General features: G+C 40.3%; 1 long non-coding RNA gene and 1 pseudogene across 2 annotated transcripts in view; both read right to left on the bottom strand.

Moving 5' to 3' along the window:
- The window catches only part of LOC141581078 (uncharacterized), a 675,731-nt gene that overhangs the window by 202,000 nt on the left and 451,071 nt on the right, over nucleotides 1–22,660 (bottom strand). The window lies entirely within an intron of this gene.
- On the bottom strand, nucleotides 19,645–20,663 carry LOC101027735 (receptor-interacting serine/threonine-protein kinase 2 pseudogene; annotated as a pseudogene).

Raw genomic sequence — 22,660 nt, 5'->3', positions numbered from 1 at the left:
TGTTTAACTTAGGGTCAACTCCTGTGGCAAGATCCTCATCCATGCTGCTTTCTTTTGCATTCAGTTAGAAGAATTCAAGTCAGGCAGGACTTGCAGAGAAATACTGGGGAGATGACATGGGTCTAGTTCTCTTTTAAGATCTGGGATATTTTCTCTGGTAGAGCTGGAGAAAAGGTGTGAGAAATGAACCTCCTGCTGACACAAAGGAAAGGGTTCTGGTAACTGTTCACTTTACCCACAAAAGCTCTGAATGTCTATGAGACAAAAGGTGGCTTGTTCCTTTGCAGACTCAGTGGTACTATGGAGTTGGCTGAGGTGGTGCCAACAGGTATTTGGCCAGTACAAATGCATGAGCTTGGAGAAAGGCTTGCCAAAACCTGTTAAGGTTTATAGAAGTCAAGCAGCCATGGAATGCCAGCTCTGATCATATTTCTCAAGTTCGGCTTAAGTTTTGTGCTTTGCAGTTGACTAGCTTTTTTGTATTTTGATTTTCATTAACACAGAAGGCTTGCTGTTGGCAATCACGCCTTGGAACGTCCTTGCTACAGCTTAGCGTTTCAGCACATTTTGCCTTGCCTAATGATGGAGCTGCGGTTTGCCAGGAAGGTACTTTAACGCTTTCTTACTAGAACTGGGGAGAACTATCCCCATGCAAACCTCAGCTAGTTCAAACAAAGCTTCTGTAATGGCAAAGGGAAAGAAAAGCTGCTATAAATACTTTTATAGGCTGCATAGGTGATTTACAACCCGCTTTATTAATCCTATAAAAAGGCACAGCTGAACGCCTTTAAGTTACATGCATACAGATGACTAATTAAATACACAGTTAAAAGTCTTGACCTAGCACAATTTTGACCATTAAAGAAATAAGTCTTGAATTTTCCTCTAGGCAAAAGTTTTTGGATGAATATGTGGGAGGAAGCGGGTGGGAGCAAGGTGGAGGGGGAAGTTGACGCGGATGACGGTGGCAGGTAGAGAGCAGAGAGAGGCAGTTTGTTTCTGCTGGCTCATGTTTCCCACCTTCGCTACACACGCTGATGACGACGCAGCAGCCACATGAATGCCCCACACTGCCAGAGGCCGCTTCCTCTGACCTCTAACAATGACAAGGCCATGGTTAGCTTGCGTGAGGATGAACTCAGGTGCCTTTGGAAATGGAAAGAATAAGAGAATCCCAGCATTTACGCTGGGAAAGAGCTCAGCAGTTGATCACCACCCTACCCCAAGCCTCCCCCACCCCTGCCCTTGATCTGCACTCTCAGCAACAGAGACTCAGGGATGAGAGGTGATGTTTTTCCACTCACAAGACTAGTTAAAAGGAAAATCAGGACGAGGACCCAGAAGCGACCTCTAGAACATTAACCTTTCAGAGACACCATTCATTGCTCAGACTGTGTTGCCAGGAGACACAACATATTTAGATGGGGGGGTCGCTGGGGGAGGAAGAGGGGATTAGTGGAAGGCGAGTCAGGTAGGATATGATTCCAAAACTGAAAATGTTTGCCAAACCATTTATCAGAAACATAAAAGGCTCTTTCAGTTTTCAGGTTCTTGGAAGGGTTTGGAAGAGGAGGGAGTGGCCTTTCCCATCAGGAGACAGGCCCCAACAATTCTTCCATCAGCTCAGTGGGATTTTCTTTGTTGATTGGCCCCCTCACAAAACATTTTTAGAGGCTCCCACATCAGACTTGTGAACGTGTGATATGAGAATACTGGGTCAGGAAGATTGGGTAGTGTGCCTGGGGGCCCGCCAAAGGCAGCCAATATTATTTCTCCCGCATTTAGTCCTGAGGTGATCCACAATGTCAAGGTCACCTCCATACCTCCAGGCTGCCCAAACAGGGATTGCTGCTGAGCATTTTTTTTTCCATTGGAACAGCTCCACCTGCTTTGCTTGGCTCCCTTATAAGCCTGGGGCCATTTCCTGAGCTCCAAAATGGAAGACACATTTTCTTCCCTCTTTATATGTGAAGCACAGGCCTAGCCGTTGCCTCTGCATGGAAACATTGCCCTCACTGTCTTTCATCAATTTTCCACCCACTTCACCAGCAAATTCTGATTCATTATTCAAGTTTCGGCCTAGATGTCACTTCCAATCAGGGAAGTGTTTCCAGATCCCAAGAACAAGTTGAGGGCCCTCTCCTCTGTTCCCACAGAAGGCTACACAAACCCTGTCACATAAAGCTCTCATCATACCATCTTACAATTGGGTTCAGGTTAATTTTTCTTGCCAGACCGTAGACTCCATGAAGACCACAGGCACGTTGCTTTATTCACCATTGTGTCTCCGGCACACACCATGGTGCCTGACACACAGAGGGTTGATTGAACAAGGCAAATATTTGTTAAACACCCTCACCATCTCTCCATAATTTTCTACATCTGAAAACACTTTTATAGGATATAATTTTTTTGAGGTAGAATTTAAAAATTGGCCTGGCATTGTGGCTCATACCTACAGTCCCAACTCTTTGGGAAGCTGAGGCCGGAGGACTGCTTGAAGTCAGGACTTTGAGACCAGCCTGGGAAACATAGCAAGATCCTGTCTCTACAAAAAGTTTAAAATTTACCAGGCATGATGGTATACACCAGTAGTCCCAACTACTTGAGAGGCTGAGGTGGCAGGATCACTTAAGCTTAGGAGTTTGAAGCTGCAGTTAACTATTATTGCACCACTGTACTATAGCCTGGGTAACAGAGTGAGACCCTATATCAAATGTCTATATTTCCATAGATATATGTATATATATTTGTATATATTTATATAAACATTATATATTAAACATATTATAAATTATAAATGGGATGTATTTATATATTAAACATATTTATATTATATATTAAACATATTTATTATATATAAGTATATATATTTATATATCATCTTACTCTAGACACAGGGATGTGGAAGAAAATTACTGAATATGAGGATTGAACTCATTTGCTAGGGCTGCCACAGATGGGGTGGCTTAAACAACAGAAATTGATTGTTCCACTGTTCTGTAAGTTAAAAGCCAAAATCAAGGTTGTTTTGGCTTTTAGGAAGCCAAAGGCAGAAGGAACAGGGTTGGTTCCTTCTGAAGACTGTGAGAAAAGCATCTGCTCTGAGTCCTGTCTCCTTGGCTTGTAAACGTCTGGCTTCATGTTCACATGGGGTTCTCCCTGTATGCCTGTTTGTTATCAAATCTCCCCCCTTTCTGTAAGCCAGTCACATTGGATTAAGGCTGACTCTGATGACCTCATTTTAACCTACTTAGGTTCTGCAGAGACCTATCTCCAAATAAAGTCAGAGTTCAAGGTACCAGGAGTTAGGACTTCAACACATGAATTTTGGGGGACAAAATTCAACACATAACAGAAATAGTAAAAGTTATTACAACTCTAGGTGGCCACTTGAAGGGCTAAAATCAAAACAAAGTAAAAATGTCTCTTTTTCTGGAAATGATTTTCCCATAGGGCTTGGAAAGCCAGGCTGGGTAACATATTCTAGGGATGGAATTGTCTCCAGATGGGGAGGCTTAGGATTTATAAGACTCCCCAGCAGAGTGTTCTATCTGAATACAAGGTGTTCTAGAAATGCCTTGTATACAGAAACCCCCTTCTTCACCTGTCACAGTGAAAAACCATACTCCCTCTCCCCACCAGCGATTCCAATGATGATGACAAGAGCAAAGGGAGACTGAGTTTCCTAAGCTCGTGATGGGATTTTCCATTCCTTGTTCTAAATTTGCACTACTATTCCCAGAATAGCTGTGAAATTAGAATCTGACCATAAGCCTGGTGAGTAATGAGTTCAGGTCACCTAGAGCTAAACTGTACCTCTGCTTGTTTCTTCTCCATGTCTCCCTCCCCTCGCAGCAAGGCCAGAAACAGACATCTCTAAAGCAGTCTCCTGCTGCCTTCTGTTTCAATTTGCACTTGCTTAATTGTCAGTGGTTTGAGCATCTTTCTATAAGTTTATAAGGCTGTTGCATTTTCTCTTTTGTAAGTGCTCTTTATATATGAAGGAATGTTTTCTCAATGTGATCTATTTTCTCCACGTTTCCAAGTTTCAGCTTTGTTTATAAATTTTGTCCTGCCAAAATTTTAAATCCTTGTGTCGTTAAGTAACAAGTCTTTTGTTTTTTTTCTTTTACACTTCTTAAATGTTTTCCTCAGGAATTTCACTGATTCCCTGGTGGCATTCTGTCCCTGTCTCCTACACCAAGAATTGTATATGTCTGGCTTATTTACAAGTCCTGAGAAACTTCACAGGCTACTTAAGTGATAGGTTTTATGTTCTCAGGGGTGGCTTTGCAATATCCTGGTTTAGAGACCTTTAATACCATCAATTAACACTTCCATGATAGTGTTTATCATACTGTATATAATTATCTGAGTAGATATCTGTGTCTCCCACCAGACTGACCCTCAATGAAGGCACAGATTGTGTCTCATTCACTGCTGTAACCCTGAAGCCTATCAAAGTGACTGGCAAACAATGAGTGTTCAATAAGTGTTCTCTTGAATGCCATCCCTCGGCCTCCCCTTCCCTTAGTTGGCCCTCACCCTTTAAGTGCCATGTCCCGAATACTAAGTTCTACCAGGTTGTGCAGAGCTCAGCATCTGATAACATCGCTAGCCATTGGTAACAGGGCATTATGACAGTCAAGTGTGACCTCACTCCAAACACATTTTTATCATTAAAAATGTACGAATCCTTTGAAACCACTCAAATTCTATCTCTATGCCTGTTCTGTTACATATATGATTGTGAACCAGATTAAATGACCTTTTTCACCCCAAACCTTGGCTATTTCTTAAGTGAATCTTTGTTTTTCTTAAGTTTTCTTAAGTTTTTCTTTGTTTTCTTAAGTTAATCTTCCCTCTGAGTGGGAAGGAAATAAACAAAATCAGTAACAGCCAATCAGTGGCTTCCATTTGCCTGTTACTGTTTATAGTAAGGAAAGCTTGACCTCTTCTGGGAAACTGATGCTATAAAAAAGATTTTAGACACCTTTTCATGTGGCCAATAAATGGAATAATAGTGGAACCTATTTCTCAGAGTATGCAAGTGGCAACCCCTATTCTTAGCCACTTCTTTTTCCACTCCACTTGCCACTGCTAACAAAAGAGACGACACATGCTTATTAAACTACTTGAAAGCTAGGAAGCCAAATGTCATGATTTTGTTGGAGGAAAAACCCGGCTTTATGTTTTTCAGTTCCACCTTAGCAAAGTTAGGGCTGGTACTCAGGACTGAGCGAGCACATGAAGGGAAAGAATGGGAAGAATGAAGTAGGATGTGTCTGTCGAATCCTGCACAAGCCTGCTTTTGGATTTGCTATGAAAGTGACTCATTTTCATAAACAATACAGCCGCTAGAGGAGGCAGGCCTGTCAGATTTGATGGATGGCCGTGTATCCCTAGGTCTTCTGCAGTTGTTGTGTGCATAGGCTTCAGGGCCAAGCAACCATATCAAATCTATCTTGAGTCAATATGAAATATGAGAACTCTTCCCACCAATGGTAAAAATAAGGCAATGTTCCATGAATTCTGGGACTCTGTACCTACTCGACACGCTGACCCCAGCCTGCCTTTTGACCACAGCTTCACATCTGACTTATCTGAGTGCCTGTGCTTTGCAAGGGGAATTCTGGAGAGTCATTCTCCCTTTCACAGAGCAAGGTCAATCTCAGCTGGTTCCCAAACAGCAGAGGCTCTTTGGGAGAATGGATATGTGATAGCTGTTTTGAGGAAAGAATGGATTTCTGGCAAATGTGAGTCTGAGAGGACAAATCCATGAGTTAGATAGTGACCATTTTGCTTATTTAGCATGGCTCTAGCCCCTTGACCCATTTCTAGCAGAATCACTGCCAACAAAACAGTTGCTAGAGATCTCAAGCAAAGAAAGCCGAGAACAACCATCATGGACTGTTTGCAGATAAGAGGGCATGACCAGTGGTGAGCTGAGCTCTACCTCCACTCAGGCCTAAGGGACACTAAGTCTGTTCTGATCTCCCAACTCCTAGAAAGCCTGAATCCTGGCTAGGAAAAGCACTGATTTTGACAGAGGAAATGTGATTGGAAGAACTCTGGAAAAGTCTTCTCAGTTCATTACATCTAAATATCTCTCCCACCTCTCCTGGTCTCTGAAAGCACCATCACAAGACATTTCTTTGTATTAACACATGAAGGTATCTGGGAAAATACAGTCATAAAGGGGTAAATATTAACCTTGATCCCCCACACATACATTAGTTCTAAATAGTTTATCACAGTGCCCAGGTATTTTTAACTACCTCCAGGCTGGGAAAACAGAAGACGTAAGTGTTGATGCCAAGTTTGGAATAGAAATTTTGGAAAAGGAGTGCACAGACCAGTAGGGTGGCTTCTAATTAGGCCAATATCAATGGGTGATCCTAAGTAGAGAAAAAAAATGACATAAAGAAACAACTCAATGTGGCAACGGACATAAAAGGAGACTCGAGGGCAGGTTCAGTGACTCATGTCTTTAATCCCAGCACCTTGGGAGGCCAAAGTGGGCAGATTACTTGAGGTCAGGAGTCTGAGACCAACCTGGCCAACATGGTGAGATTGCATCTCTACAAAAATACAAAAATTTGCCAGGCATGGTGGTGCACACCTATAATCCCAGCTACTCGGGAGGCTGAGGCAGGAGAATCACTTGAACCCGGGAGGCAGAGGTTACAGTGAGCCGAGATCACACCACTGCACTCCAGCCTGGGTGACAAAGCAAGACTTGAGATGAGTGGAATTAACATTCCCCATGGCAGCCATGAACCAAAAGCTTTCCCAGATGAATTGCCCATCAGTGGCAGGTAACTTTTCACTTCTACGATGTAGGCTTTCCTTCATTCGTATACCCATTTAACAAGCATGTTCACAGTATAAGCCCTGAGAGAAGTATGTGAGGCAGAGCACACACAGCGTGGTTCTTGCCTCCATAGAGGCTCCTTCAAACTCCAGCCTTTCCCTAAGGCTGGCTCCTCAGGTGTTCTTCCTCACCTGGTCATGCTTCTGCCCAGGTCACCTAGCGCCTCTGACCACACCCCTTTCTACTACAGTGTGAGAACATTTCTTGGGCAACAAGCTCTTTGCTGTGCAGGGAGACAGCAAGTTCCATTTCACATGGCCCCTGAAGCTGTCCAGAGCTAAAGGATCATACCGCCCTGAGGCCTCTACCTCCAGTGTCTAACCACCCAGGCCAAATCCCAGGCCTCTCATCCAGACGTTAGCTCTGAAATTCACAAACTCATCTTCCTTCTTTGCCCAGGCTTGAGCCCAGCTCTCTCTTGCAGCCTCTTTTTCCTAGAGAATTAGACATCTCTATTTCCTGTCCTGATTCCAGGTCCTTTTCACTTTTGGCCTCATGTCAAAACTCTTCTATCAGCAATCACCTGCTCCACTGATTTGGCTTGGGCCTCCTGGCAGGATGTTGCCAAATAAAGTTCTCCGGGCTGAACTGCCCTGAGGAACATACCTACCTTCACAGCATTGTCTCTCCCCTCTGTTCTCCCACCCTCTTTTCTACCACATATTTACTTCTTCGACACACCTCACTCTTAAGGGTGTGGCTGGTTTGGACCCTTGTGATTCAGTGTCTGGCCGAGCAGGACTGGCCTCACTCAGAAGCTTTTTAGAAATATAGAACACTAGGGCCACACTGGAGAACAATTTAATCAGAAAGTGCATTTTAGCAGGTGATTAATATGCATATGAATGTTTTGATGGTCCAGTTTTAGACCTCTTTCCCCAGAAAACTCACTCAGGGACATTCACCCTTTGTTCTCTTAAGCTGAAACTTCCCCTCCATCCCTGAGAGTTCTGGGTCTATCTGACCAGTCCGGCAGTGTTATCAGCCTTCAGGTGCCAAATGGCTTTTCTCCGCAACTTGCATTGGCTCATCCTTCCACCTGTGGGAGGCAGCCTTTATCTTGCGCTTCAAGGTGGTATGGGGCCTGGCAATTCCCCTCAGCCTGGGCTCCCCCTCCTCAACCAAGGAATTGTACCAGGTATTCTTTTAAAGAGACTTTGCTTTTAAAAACCCAATATGGTATATTCTTTACAGAATCCATTTACTACGTCAATGTGCCAGGGAGAAGGGGCATCTCAAGGGCTTGCTCTACATTTTTAAAAACTTTTTATTTAAAGAAAATTGTATGTTCACATGCGATGTTAAGAAATAGTACAGAGAGATCCTTTGTACCCCTCACCCAGTTTCCCGCAGTGGTAACATCCTGTGTAACTATGATTTAATATCACACCTCAGCTATTGACATTGATATAATACTTCAACCTTATTCAGATTTCACCAGTTTTACTGGCACTCATTTATGCATTTTCTTTTATGTGATTTTTATCATGTGGGTAGACCCATGTGACCACTACCACCATCACATTATGGAATGGTTTTATCATAAGGATCCCTCATGCCACTCTCATTTAGAGCCACAACCACTTCTCTCCCCACCCCAGGCAACCACTAATCTGCTGTCCATCTCTATACTTTGTTATTTTTGTAAATACACACACACACACACACACACACACACACACACATACACACACACACACGTAAGCCTTAAACACCATGGAGGTTAGGACCATCGACCCCCTACAGAGTAAAAGAAAATTCTACCAGTAACTTTTGACTCCCTAAAACTTAAAGTTGTTATATACTGTATTCTTAAGACAAAGTAAGCTAGAGAAGAGAAAGTGTTATTAAGAAAATCATAGGCCGGGGCAGTGGCTCATACCTGTAATCCCAGCACTTTGGGAGGCTGATGCGGGTGGATCACAAGGTCAGGAGTACTAGACCAACCTGGCCAAGATGGTGAAACCCCATCTCTAATAAAAATACAAAAATTAGCCACCTATAATCCCAGCTACTTGGGAGGCTAAGGCAGAAATTGCTCGAACCTGGGAGGCAGAGGTTGCAGTGAGCTGAAATCATGCACTGCACTCCAGCCTGGTGACAGAGTGAGACTCCATCTCTTAAAAAAAAAATAAAAATAAAAATAAACAGAAAAAAGAAACAAAAAGAAAATCATAAGCAAGAGAAAATACATTTACTATTAATTAAGTGGAAGCGGATCAAAATAAAGGTCTTTATCCTCATCCTCTTCACATTGAACAGGATGAGGAAGAGGAGAAGGGGTTGATCTTTCTGTCTCAGGAGTGGTAGAGGCAGAAGTAAATCTGTGTATAAGTGAAACCACATAGCTCAAACCAGTGTTACTCAAGGGTCAACAGTGTGTACATACACAAAAATATATATACATAAACAAGGATCCTGGGTTTTGTTCCAGACCACTGCAATAAAACAAATATCACAATAAAGTGAGTCACACAAATATTTTGATTTCCTAGTGCAATAAAAGTCACGTTTACACTATAATATGGTCTACTAAGTGTCCAATCATATTATGTTAAAAATGCAATATCGTGATTTAAAATACTTTATTGCTAAAATATGCTAATAATCACCTTAGCCTTCAGCAAGTTGTAATTGTTTTGCTATGAAGGGTCTTGCTTCAGTGTTAATGGCTGCTGACTGCTCAGGGTGGTGGTTGCTAAAGATCAAGGTGGCTGTGGTAATTTCTTAAAATAAGACAATGGTAAAATTTGCCACATTGATGGACTCTGTATTTCACAAAAGATTTTTCTGTAGCATGTGGTGCTGTTTGATAGCATTTTTCTCACAATAGAACTTCTTTCATAATTGGAGTCAATCCTTTCAAACCCTGCCACTGTTTGATCAACTAAGTTTATGGAATATTCAACATTCTTTGTTTTCATTTCAACATTTATATCACTTTCACCAGGAGTAAATTCTATCTCAAGAAACAACTTTCTTTGCTGATCCATAAGAAGCAACTTCCCCTGCATTAAAGTCTGATCATGAGATTGTAGCAATGGTTACATCTTCAGGCTCCACTTCTAATTCTGTTTTTTTAAACATTTCCACCACATCTGCAGTTTCTTCCCTCATTGAAGTTTTGAATCCCTCTGAGTCATCCATGAGAGTGGGAATCAATTTCTTTTAAACTTCTGTTAATGTTGGTATTTTGACCTCCTCCCATAAATCATGAATGTTCTTAATGGCATCTAGAATGGTGAATCCAAAGATTTTCAATTTACTTTTCTAAGCTCTATCAGAGGAATCACTATCTAGGGCAGCAATCACCTTACAAAATATATTTATTAAATAAGAAGACTTGAAAGTCAAAATTACTCCTTGATCCATGGGCTACAGAATGGATGTTGTGTTAGTAGGCATGAAAGCAACATTAATCTCCGGTACATTTCCATCAGAGCTCTTAGGTGACCAGGTGCATTGTCAATGAGCAGTAATATTTTGAAAGGAATCTTTTTTCTGAGCATGAGGTCTCAACGGCAGGCTTAAAATATTCTATAAGCCATGCTATAAACAGATGCTCTGTTGTTCCATTTATAGAGCCCAGGCAGAGTAAATTTAGCATAATTCTTAAGGGTCCTAACACTTTCAGAATTATAAATGAGCATTATATATGTATATATACTATGTATATTATATATAATGTATACATAATAAATATATACTATATGTGTATATATATGTAAAACATGTGTATATTATATATATAATTATAAGGTGTGTAATCTTTAGATATTAGATTTTTCATGTAGCATAATTCTCTGACGATTCATCTAGCTGTTGTGTGTAACAGTAGTTCATTCTTTTATATTTCTAAGTAGTATTTCATGGTATGAATATACCACCGTATGTTTAAAAGCTTACCTACTGAAGGACATTTGGTTTGTTTCTAGTTTTTGGCCATTACAAATAAAGCTGCTGTGAATACTCCTATAAAGGTTTTTGTGTGAACATAAGTTTTCATAATTCTGGCATAAATGCCCAAAAGTGCAATTTGCTGAGTTGTATGAGTTACATGTTTAGTTTTGTAAGAAACTGCCATACTCATTTCCAGAGTGGCTATACCATTTTACATTTCTACCAGCAATGCATGAGTGATCCTTTGCTCTACATTTTAAACGTTTTTATTTGGCTAAATGTCAAAATCCAATTATTATCCATCGTTTCCTTTAAGCACCCAAAGAAACAATAACAAAAAAGGAAATATTTGGCCTCCCTGAGTTGCATGATTTAAGCCTCTGCCCCCTAAAAGGCTCTGTCTGCCCACGCTCACTTTGATTTTGAAGCCTGCCTTCATGTTTTTCCCTCCTTTGGGTGCCTTCCAAATTGCTTATCAACATTGGCTGCAATTTCTTTATGTCTTGTTCTGATCATAATCTGCTAATCCTCCCCAGATGCCACGCCAAGTCCCAGGGGTGCAGTTGGGCCTGCAACCACTGCTTATGACTCAGCACCTTGGACAGAAGAGCTAAGGCTCTGGCCTCAGGCACCCAGGCCAGCACTAGCCTCTCACTCTTTCCAAGCCCAAAGTACATATCTGTCTTCATTCCTATTTTGCTAGGAGCAAAGCAGAATTGTGGGAAGTGTGAAGAGTCCAGAAAGGAATTGAATAAGACTAGGGCAAGAAGATATTGACAGGGATGTCCAAGCAGGAAATGGGCACAACCTTAGCACTGGGGACTTTGCCATTTGAGCCAGGTCTTTCCTCAGTTCTGAACATCATAATCATAAAAACGCTAGTTATCACTTATTGGGTATTTCATGTGGGCCAGGAACTTTTAAAATACACTTTCCATGCACTCTTTTACTAAACCCTCGTTGCCACTCTATAAAAGCAGATCTGTTCTCTTCTCCATTTTACAAGTAAGGATTCTCAGGCCTGAGATCACACAAGAATTTAAATCCAGACAACTTCAGAGCCCTCGTGTTTAACCCCATTGCTCTATTCTCTCCCAAATGTTTGGATCTTTACAGCACAACATGCTACAAACCTTAAAAATAGAGTTCACAGGTCCTGGGTTCTCTTCCCACTAATTCATACCCAAATATTTGCATGCCAGAAAGAAGGGCCCTTGTGGAGGTGGAGAAGTATGTCACAGGCAACAGCTTGTGCAGCCTGTTAATAAACCTTTGGTTCTTGTCTTAAGAATCAAGTGACAGTGTCCAGTTCATATAAACCAATGCATTTCAGCAATTCACAAATTCTAGGATAAAAGAAGACAACTAAAAAGTTGGTGCCATCTAAAAATGTTGGAAGAAATATGGTATGCAGCAAGCTTCAGGGAAGCAATGCAGGCAAGCGTGTCTCTCATCCACCTGCTCATGACCCTGTGGATACCACAAACTAGCAAGGACACAGTGCAGCTTCATGGAATACCAGGGCCCCAAATGCATATTTGTCACATGCCATTCACTCTGGCAACATGCATTCCACATGCCCCAGAATTCTGCAACTTGTGCTGTTTTGCCTTCTGATAAGACAGCTCGTTCACAGTAAACATTTCTTGTTAGAGGACCTCTGCTCCCAAGCTGAATGTTATTTGACCTGTGTGTTAAATTCTTCCCCCCTTACTGTTAAGCCACACCTCTGTATTCTCCACATACCCCATCTTGCATAGCCTGCTAAATATTCTGTCTCGTCCCAAAGAGGACTGCCTTCTAGATTATTTCCTGTCTCCTTAAATCAGGCTTGTCATAGGACCTCCTGACACTTAAGGCTGCCAAGAACAACTTGCAATTCTTGCAGTCAACACACTCCATTCTTGTCCTGGCCTTTCCTGCCACTCAGGGAGCCCCACCTTTCCTGGGCACATTCCATCCCTACTCATACTACTCACTCCTTTTTTATTCCTTCATTGGGTGGTACACTGAAGCTTGCAAACTGCTCTTTTCCTTTAGGCAAAGGATTTGGGCTTGACGGTCTTATCTGTTCTATGTGGTCTAGGGCAGAAAGTTAGGATTTAAGAATCCAAAAGTTGTGGCTTCCAGTCTTGACATTCCCAGGTACCAGTAGTGTTCAAAATCAGCGAGTTACCAACAACCTGCGTGGAACATAAAATCCCTGGCTCTACATTCATTACTAGGAACACCCTCAATGTCAATTTTACCTCTCAACACCTTATTTCACTGCCTGGAAACAACAGATGTCTCCTTTTAATTTAATGCACCCTGCCTTTGCTTTATTTTCTTCTTTCATCCTGCTTTTTACAGCTGCTGTTCTGTGTGTTTCATGTACCTTCATAAATTGGTTTCAATTCTTTCTGATTACAAATGGTGGAAAGAATAAAGGGAGAAAGTGAAGAAAGGAAAAATAGAAGGAAAGAGGGAAGGAAGGAACAGAGGAAGAAAAGGAGAAAAGGAAAGAAAGAGAGAGGAGAGGAGGGAGGAAAAGAAGGCAAAAGGAAGAAGGAAAGAAGGGAAGGAGGGAGAGAAGAAAGACAAAAATGCAAACAAAGTTTTATAATTCCAGATAGAACTCCGTCCATAACAAATAAGCTCAGAATACCTTAGCAAATTTAGCTTTTATTTCTAAGCAAAGCAAGAAGCAACCAGAGGGAGGGAGCATCTAATAGTCATAGATAAGAAATTGAATAGCTCAAATTTCTTGCATTCTATGCATAACTTCATAGGTGAGTTAAACTGTCTAATTCTTTCTCAATCTGTAAAATGAAGTAGGAATGAAGAAAGTAGACCACAATAACTAAAATAGGACATTCTTTTATAAAATACTGATTTTTACAAATAAAAAGTAGCATTATTAGGATACATTAAAAACTCTCTTCCAAGCAGTATGCGAATTATAGGAACAAAAGAATCATTTGTCACTACTATTTATCTAGGCAGATTCACATATTCTTATTTCAGTTTAAAAAGTATCCTTTCTATTTCTGATTTAAAAAATACTTGATAATTATAGAAGTGAGTACAAATAGCCCAAAGAATGCCAGCAGCTTTCCTCACTTTTGCTCTGCTCAATTCCCATAGAAAAGCACTGACACTGGTGCAATCTATTTTATATTTCAGGGCTCTGCTAGGCCTCTTAACCTCTCTGTCTTTGATACTGCTGATTCTTCTTGAAACTCTCTCATTGGCTTCTATGCCATTATTTTTGCCTATTCTTCCTCAGTCTTCCCACTTTCTGTTCCTAGGTCCTCTCCTGTCTGAACTGTGGCCTCTTCTCTGCTCACTCTGCACCATCTCCCTTCCAGGGCTTCAGTGTTTCCCAATGGAGACACAACTGGTTGGCATTTTGAGTGGAACAATTCATTGTTTGGGACTGTCCCTTTTATTTCAGAACATTTAACATCCTGGTCCCCTCTCATACCTGCCAGCAATGCCACCCCCAGTCATTGTAATGACAAAAAAAAATTCATATATTTCAAAATGCCTTTTCTAGTGGCAGCACCACTCACAGTGTGTGAGAAATTCTCTGCCATTTTACCATACCCAGCCCAAATATCTCCCCTATGCTTTAGTCCATTGTCGACTAGATATCTTCAGTTGGATGATGCAAAAAACCTTCACAACTCTGTCTGAAACAGAGCCCATCTCCTGAAATCTGATTTTCCTCTTGAATTTCTATCTCTGTTGGTCATGAATAATCACCAGAGCCAGAAGCCTAGATGTCAAATTTGACTCCCCCTCTTCTTCAAATCCTGATCAATTATTCTCCAGGTCTTTTCAATTGTACCTCACGAATAACTTTTGCATCTATCATTTCCCCTTTATTTCTACATAATAACTATCTCTTCTAACCCACTGATTCTCAGTGTGGGATCTTAAGCCTGCTGGCTGGCCATGAAAGACCTCCCAATAAGCTACAGGATGATCATACGTATATTTAAACCTCTAAACTCATATTCTCCTCTTTTGAGTAAAAATTGCTCTATTAAGAGTCTTTGTTCTCTAAATTCTTTTATTATTAGAGAGTGAAATTCCTGGAGTAAGTGTATTAACGTATTGTTTGTCTCACCTACATGGGTCAGGGTCCAAAGAGTCTGGGTCACAAAGACCCAGACAATAAGCCCCTCAATGTGCAAACTCTAGTTTTTCTTTCATCAGTCTTCTCCTTACCAAGTCCATAGTCTCCTGCATTTTCAGAATTACCTTTCTAAAATATTAACTTGACATTGTCACTTCTCTGCTTAAATGTATTCCATAGTTGTTTATCACCTAAAACACACACCTCAGGCAACCATGTGTGAAATCTCAAGATATACTCCCTCTCTTTCTCTTCAACTCAGTCCCTAAACTTTACACAAAGTTCTACCAATACCAAAATATTATCATTTCCAAAGGATACTTTGCTACTTGCTGCCCTTCTGCTTTTGCACATGTGTCTTTCTTGGCCTAGAGTTATCTGCCATTCACTTGACTTGAATTGTATCTTAAAAGTATCAATCCTGGTATTGTGTAGAGTAGGGGTCCCTAACCCCCAGGCCATGGACCAGTACCAGTCCATGGCCTGTTAATAACAAGGCCACACAGCAGGAGATGAGTGGCCAGCAAGCAAGCATCACTGCCTGAGCTCTGCCTCCGGTAAGATTATCAGCAGCATTAGATTCTCGTAAGAGCGCAAACCCTGTTGTGAACCACTCATTCGAGGAACCTAGGTTGAGCCCTCCTTATAAGAACCTAATGCCTGATGATCTGAAGTGGAACAGTTTCATCCCCAAACCATCTCCCTGACCCTGGTCCATGGAAAAATTGTCTTCCACAAAACTGGTCCTTGGTGCCAAAAAGATTGCGGGTCTGCTGGTGTAGAGAATAGATTTCAAGGGCACAGGGAAGAAGCATAGATACCAAAGCTGATGGTGGTTTGACCCATGATGATAGCACTGAAGGTGTAGAATAATGCTCAATTCTCATATATTTGTATTCATTTTACATATTTAATTTAAAAGCCTACCAAAATGGTTTTCCTAGTTGACAGGTAGCAAAACTGAGCCATGAAGTCATTGCCTTAGTCCATTCAGGCCTGCTAAAACAAAATTCCATAACTGGGTGGCTTATAAACAACAAAAACTGCATTTCTCACAGTCCTGGAGGCTGGGAAGTTCAAGATCAAGGTACTCACAGATTTAGTGTCTGGTGAGGGCTCACATCCCAGACAACCATCTTTTCACTATAACATTACCTGGCAGAAAGGACAAGGGATCTCTTAGGACCTCTTTTTTTAAGAACACTAACCTCATTCACGAGTGCATCACCTCATGACCTAATTACCTTCTACAGTCCCATCTCCTAATATTAATTATCATAAAGATTTCAACATATGAAAGTGGGAGGAGGGGTACGAGCATTCAGTCTATACCAGTCATATAGCATCTCATCAGTATTGTACCTGAAAGTCCCAGAATTCATTTCCTCACTTAAAGAGTTATTTTCCACTCAAAAAAAACCTGTTTGTAAACTGAGCAGAGCTATAATTTCTGTCTCTCTTGAGAATCTTAAAAGATTAGTGCATATCTCAATTACCTTGAAAAGAATTCCCCACTTTCCAGTTTGAGGTTGTTTTTGTTGTATTGTTTTATTTTATTTTCAGTAATGCTAGTAAGAAAAGCCATGACATTAGTAATGTTTCAATCTTGCTTTTGCTCCCCTTTCAACCCTCTTCTCTTAGTCTTAATCTTACCATATACCCATGCCTCATAAGGTCCTTTATCCTAATTGTTCTGTTGGTAATAGTAATTGTTGCTGCTGGCACTGGGAGTAGAAATAATACTACAGTGCATTAACTCAGACTCACAGAATCTTGACATGCTAAGGGTTTACATGGATTAAACAGCAGGCCCAAAACGTTTTCTAACAAAGAGCAGCCTGTAAAGTTGAGCACAGACATAGACAAGCAAGCTAGGAGCTTGCATGGGTGAATGCTGGCAGGAACTAAGGACAGACATTTTCAAGATGGCGGCTTCGTCTTCCTGTCTCTGCCAGCCACATGCACTGTAAGGAGCAGACAACATGGTGCATTTCAACTAGAAAGTCTATTCCCATAATAAGATTAGGGTGGGACGACCAGCCTTTCCCGCACCCTATGCAAACTTCATGCCTTACCGGAACAAAACAATCTATGAGCCCTATGTAAATCAGACACTGCCTCCTCAGAGTGGACTATAAAATTCAGTGCATTCACCACCTTTTGTCTCAGAAACCCCTCTCTTTATAGAGAGAGCTGTTTCGCTTTTTCTTCTCTTCTCTTTATTAGACCTCTGTTCCTAACCTCCTCGCATATGACAGTGTCCTAAATCTTCCTGGCATGCAACAATTACCCAGACAGTGTAGCCACTTCATTACTATAACTGTCTTTAATTAAAACTTTCACATATGTCTGATTATTTCTTCTGAATAAATACCTGAAAGAAGAATTTCCAGTTCAAAAGTAAAAAAAAAAAAAAAATTAAGCTTTTTATTCTTTTTTGCCAAAATACACTCCTAAAGATTGTTCTAATCTGAATTTTAACCAGTAGTTATTTAATGTGGCCTGCTTTTATACATTCTAGCTAATACTATTTTTATTATTTGGAGTTGTTTTCTTTTTCTTTTCATACTTCTTCCCACTTATTTTATTATTTTATTCATTTTTTGAGACAGGGTCTCACTGTCATGCAGACTGGAGTGCAGTGGTGCGACCTTGGCACACTGCAACCTCTACCTCCCAAGCTCAAGTGATTTTCCCACCTCAGCCTCCCAAGTAGCCATGTATTTTAAAATCAGAAGGGGAAGGGCTTTTGCTTCCTTTCATGAAGGAGTAGTAATTACATGGTCTTTGCACACCCACCCCCATAACCCATAAACAACTAGAAAACTAAATGAAACATATAAAATGTCTGTTTTCCAACATTCAACAAGAGGCAGTATAGGTCTATGATCCCTGAAAGCATGACTTGCAGCTTGGAAGCAATTTTCTAACCTCAGGGCAGGAAAGGGGGCCCATGCAGAGCTTGGCAGTTTCTCTGAATTGAGGAGAGACAGGAGCTCAGAAAAGCTGAAGTGGCTGGAAATTACAGGGCAGCATTCCAGAGAGGGAGGAGCTACAGGAAAGAAGAATGCCAGAAACCTGCATAAGAGTCCCATTGAGTGGCTAATCCAAAACTGCACAGGTGTAAGTGAACTCCACAAATCCAGGCAAAGAACAACTGCTGGGGTTTTCTATCTGAGCAATTCTCTGAGCTGAGTCAGGGCTGAATGACATTCAACTTGTTATTCCTTGGAGTGGAAAGACTCCATTTGAATGTGTAGGTATTCAATAAAGACTACAGAAAACTTAAGCCTTAGTAGTAGGAATAAACTAGCCCTATAGTAAGACTACCCTAGACCTATCCTAACAAAGCTTAACAATAAGTCTCCAAAGGATAAAACTAATATGCAAGTAACTGCCTGCCAAAGCAAACATCAACACTCTAAAAGAAGACAACAGAATTTAAACAGTCAATAATATAGCATTTCTAATATCTAACATCCAATAAAAAATCACTAGATATGCTGAGAAGTAGCAAAATGTGACGCTTAATCATGACAGAAATAAGTGAATGGAAATAGACACCAAAGTGGCTGAGATACAGAATTAGCAGACAAAGACTTTAAAGGAACTACTATCAAAGCTTGGCAATTTAAGAGAAAGCAAGGATATAAATAAAGAAGTTGAATATATGAAAAGGAGCCACACAAATGCTCTAGAATTCAAAATTAACATCTGAGATTAAAAAAAAATTCAATTAATAGACTTAACAGCAGAGCAGACACTAAAAAAAAAAGGTCAGTAAAATTAATGATATCGCAAAAGAAACTATCCTAAACTGAGCACAGAGAGCAAAAAGGCTGGCGAAAAATGAATGAAAACTTAGTAAGATGTCAGACAAGCAGTCTAACATACATCTTGAAGAAAGAGCAAATCTGGGTGCCTTATATACCTGATGTCAAGAATTATTACAAAACTACAGAGTTCAAGATAATGTAGTGTTAGCATAAAAGTAAACATCTAGAAAAACAGAATGGAATACAAAGTCCATATAGGGATTACACGCATGTGATCAATTTGCTTTAGCAAGGGTACCAAGACACTTCAGTGGCAAAAGAAAAATTTTCCAACATATGGTGTTGAAATTACTGGACATATATGAAGGAAAAAATGAACATCAACTTTTATAAAACACAGCATGAAAAGTCATGGAACTAAATGTAAAAGCAAAAACTGTAAAATTTCTAAATAAAATTTTTATAAAGAAAAATTTCTTATTTACAAAGAAATAGGAGAAAATCTTTATGACCTTGAGATACACAAAGATTTTTTACTTAGTACATCAAAATCACGAATTATAAATGAAAAAATGATAAATTAGACATCATCAAAATTTAAACTTACTATTCTTCAAAAATCACTATTAAGGAAACAAAAAGGCAAATCACTAAACAGAAAAAATATTTGCAATACATGTATCGTAAGGTATCTAAATCTGTAATATAGAAAGAACTCATAACTCAATAATATAAAGGCAAACAAATTAAAAATGAGCAGTGGATTTGAATAATAATTTCATAGAAAGTACATGAGTGGCCAGTAAGCACATGAAAAAGTGTTCAACTTTGAGTAATGAATTGTACACTTTAAAGAGTGAATTGGATGGTATGTGAATAAGATCTCAATATAACTTATGTAAAAAATGAAACAGTGAAGCTAGGAGTGGAGGAAGAAGTAAATTGCAAAGGTATTTTTTTTTTCTTATTTATATGCTTTTATTTTGAGGTAAATTTAAAGATGGTGACCTAGAAACCACTAGTATTTCCGAGTAAGGCTGAAGACCCATCTGTTTGTTATCTTTCAACTTTTGTACTATAACTTTGGCAAATTCTTCTCCTTGGATGTCAGTAGTGTCTAGTAATTGTCTGACTTTTGAGGTCCTTGTAGGCTTGGTACTAACAAGTTCATAGTCTTCTTCCGTGATCAAGTCCCTGGACAGAAGGGCATCTAGTGACTGGTTAAGACAGGCTTCCATCATTTGGTTCACAATGTCTTCCCTTTTGCTCTGGATCCACTGCTGGGCTATACCAGGCTGTAGACGTTCTGAGTTTCCTCTAGTTGAGAGTGGATTTACTATTGCTGAAGAGCATGGAATGGTCTTGTGATCACAGAATGTGGCCCTTTGAGATGCAGAAATGGTACTATCCCAACTGTGATTTACTGAATAGTCATGCAGCCTCATAAAAGAAGAGTCTTCAGTTTTTCTAGATAAAAAAAATCATTGTCTTGAGGAGCTGACAGGGACCTTGAAGTTCCAGGGGAACCACTATTTTTATGGGGCTGAGAGGATCCACATGATTCCTCCTGTGGACCATGATTTACAGGTATGTTTAGAGATAATTCCATTTTCTTCTTGTCACATAGGTGAATGGCACTTGAAACACTCTGTAACTTTGTTTTCTTTAGCTGAATAACAGCTTCAAGAAAAGTTATCTCTTCAAATGTTCTCAAAACTGGTTCAAGTTCTATTAAACATTTTAAGAAAGACGGTCTTTCATCTGGATTTTGTGCCCGTCCACTTTCTATTAGAGAGATCATATGTGCCAGGTGAGGTGGCAGATAGGAGGCAGGACTAACTTGTAGCTCCCACCTGGACAGAGAGAGCAGCATGTGGAGACTCACATTGTGAACTTTTGCTCCAAGAACTCCTGCAGGAACATACAGGGAAAGTCGAGAGAATCCACAACCCCTTTGAAGGAGGTGGAAAGGCACGGCAGGCTCCATAAGACAGCAAAGGAACTGTGTCCACCTTCTTTCTCACCTGGGAGGCTCATAACATGGGGCAAGTTCTCAGCCTTGCTCATTGGTTGCCTGGAAATAAATTCAGTGCTGTTTGAGGGAGCATGGTGGGAGTGAGACTGGATTTTTGGGCTGCATGAGGGCTTGTGGCTTCCAGCTTTCCCCCACTTTCCTGGCAACCTGTGTGATGCAGCAAAGGCAGCCATAATCCCTCTGGGGCCATAACTCCAATGGCCTGGGAAACCACACCCCCATCCCCCACAGCAGCTGCAGCAAGCTCCACCCAAGGAGAATCTGAGCTCAGACAGTCTAACCCTGCCTCAAGATGATGATCTTTCTCCACCCACCCTGGTAGCTGGAGATAAAGGACTTAATCTCCTGGGAGCTCTGTAGCCCTGCCCACCACCTTATGATTGGGCAATTCTTGCATTCTCCCTGTATTGCTGCAGCTAAGGCACTTTTGAAAGTGCTGCCTTTCAGCTGGAGGCTAACCAACACAAAATCAGTGCACTTAAAGATACAACCAAGGACCCCTCACAGAGTCTATCTCTACCAGGGCACGTGCTTTTATCTATGGCTGAAAGACCTGAAGATGGATAACATCATAGTACTCTTTGCATGTATTCTCCAGTAGCTCTGCTGGGTGGCTAGATCCAGAAGAGAAATAACGATTGTGGCAGTTTGGCTTTCAGAAAGCCTCATCCCTAGAAGAAGGAGGAAAGCACCAAATCAAGGGAACACCTCATGAGGCAAAAGAATCTGAACAGTAGTCCTTGAGTCCCAGATCTTTCTTCTGGCACAGTCTACTCAAAAGAGAAGGAACCAGAAAGACAATTCTGGTAATATGATAAAACAAGGTACTTTAATACCCCCAAAAGATTATACTAGCTCACCAGCAAAGATGATCTCTCTGAATTGCCAGGAAAAGAATTCAGAAGGTCAATTATTAAGCTAAACAAGGAGGCACCAGAGAAACATGAAGTCCAACTTAAATAAAAACAATGATATAGGATATGAATGAAAAAATCTCCAGTGAAATAGATAACATAAACAGAAGACAATCACAAATTCTGGAAATGAAGAACACACTTAAAGAAATGCAAAGTGCACTGGAAAGTCTCAGCAATAAAATTGAACAAGTAGAAGAAAGAACTTCAGAGCCCAAAGACAAGGCTTTAGACTTAAACTAATCCAACAAAAACAAACAAAAAAGAATTTTAAAAAATGAACAAAGTCTTCAAGAAGGTTAGAATTATGTTAAACAACCACACTTAAGAATAACTAGTGTTCCCAAGGAAAAAGAGAACTTTACAAATTTGGAAAACATATTTGAGGGAATAATCAAGGAAAACATCCCTGGCCTTGTAAATCTAGACATCCAAATACAAGAAGCTCAAAGAACACTTGGGAAATTTATTGCAAAAAGATCATCAGGTTATCTAAAGTCAAGACAAAGAATCTTAAGAGCTCTGAGGCAAAAGCATCGGGTAATCTATCAGATTAATGGCAGATTTATCAGCAGAAATCCTACAAGTTAGAAGGGATTGGGATCCTATCTTTAGCCTTCTTAAACAAAACAAGCAACAGCCAAGCAGCTTGTATTCAGTGAAACTAAGATTCATAAGTGAAGGAAAGATACAGTCTTTTTAGACAAGAAAATGCTGAAAGAATTCATCACTACCAAGCAAACAATACAAAAACTGCTAAAGTGAACTCTAAATCTTGAAATGAATCCTCAAAATACACCAAAATGGAATCTCCTTAAAGCATAAATCTAATAGGACCTATAAAGTAATAACACAATGAAAAAAAATGCAAGGTATTCAGGCAACAAATAGTATGATGAATAGAATAGTCCCTCACATCTCAATACTAACATTGAAAGTAAATGGCCTAAATGTTCCACTTAAAAGATATGGAATGGCAGAATGGATAAGAATTCACCAACCAACTATGTGCTGTCTTCAGGAGTCTCAACTAAC

This window comes from Saimiri boliviensis, chromosome 1 (assembly GCF_048565385.1).
Source record: "Saimiri boliviensis isolate mSaiBol1 chromosome 1, mSaiBol1.pri, whole genome shotgun sequence".
Taxonomy (NCBI): domain Eukaryota; kingdom Metazoa; phylum Chordata; class Mammalia; order Primates; family Cebidae; genus Saimiri; species Saimiri boliviensis.
This window is presented reverse-complemented; position numbering and strand designations above follow the sequence as displayed.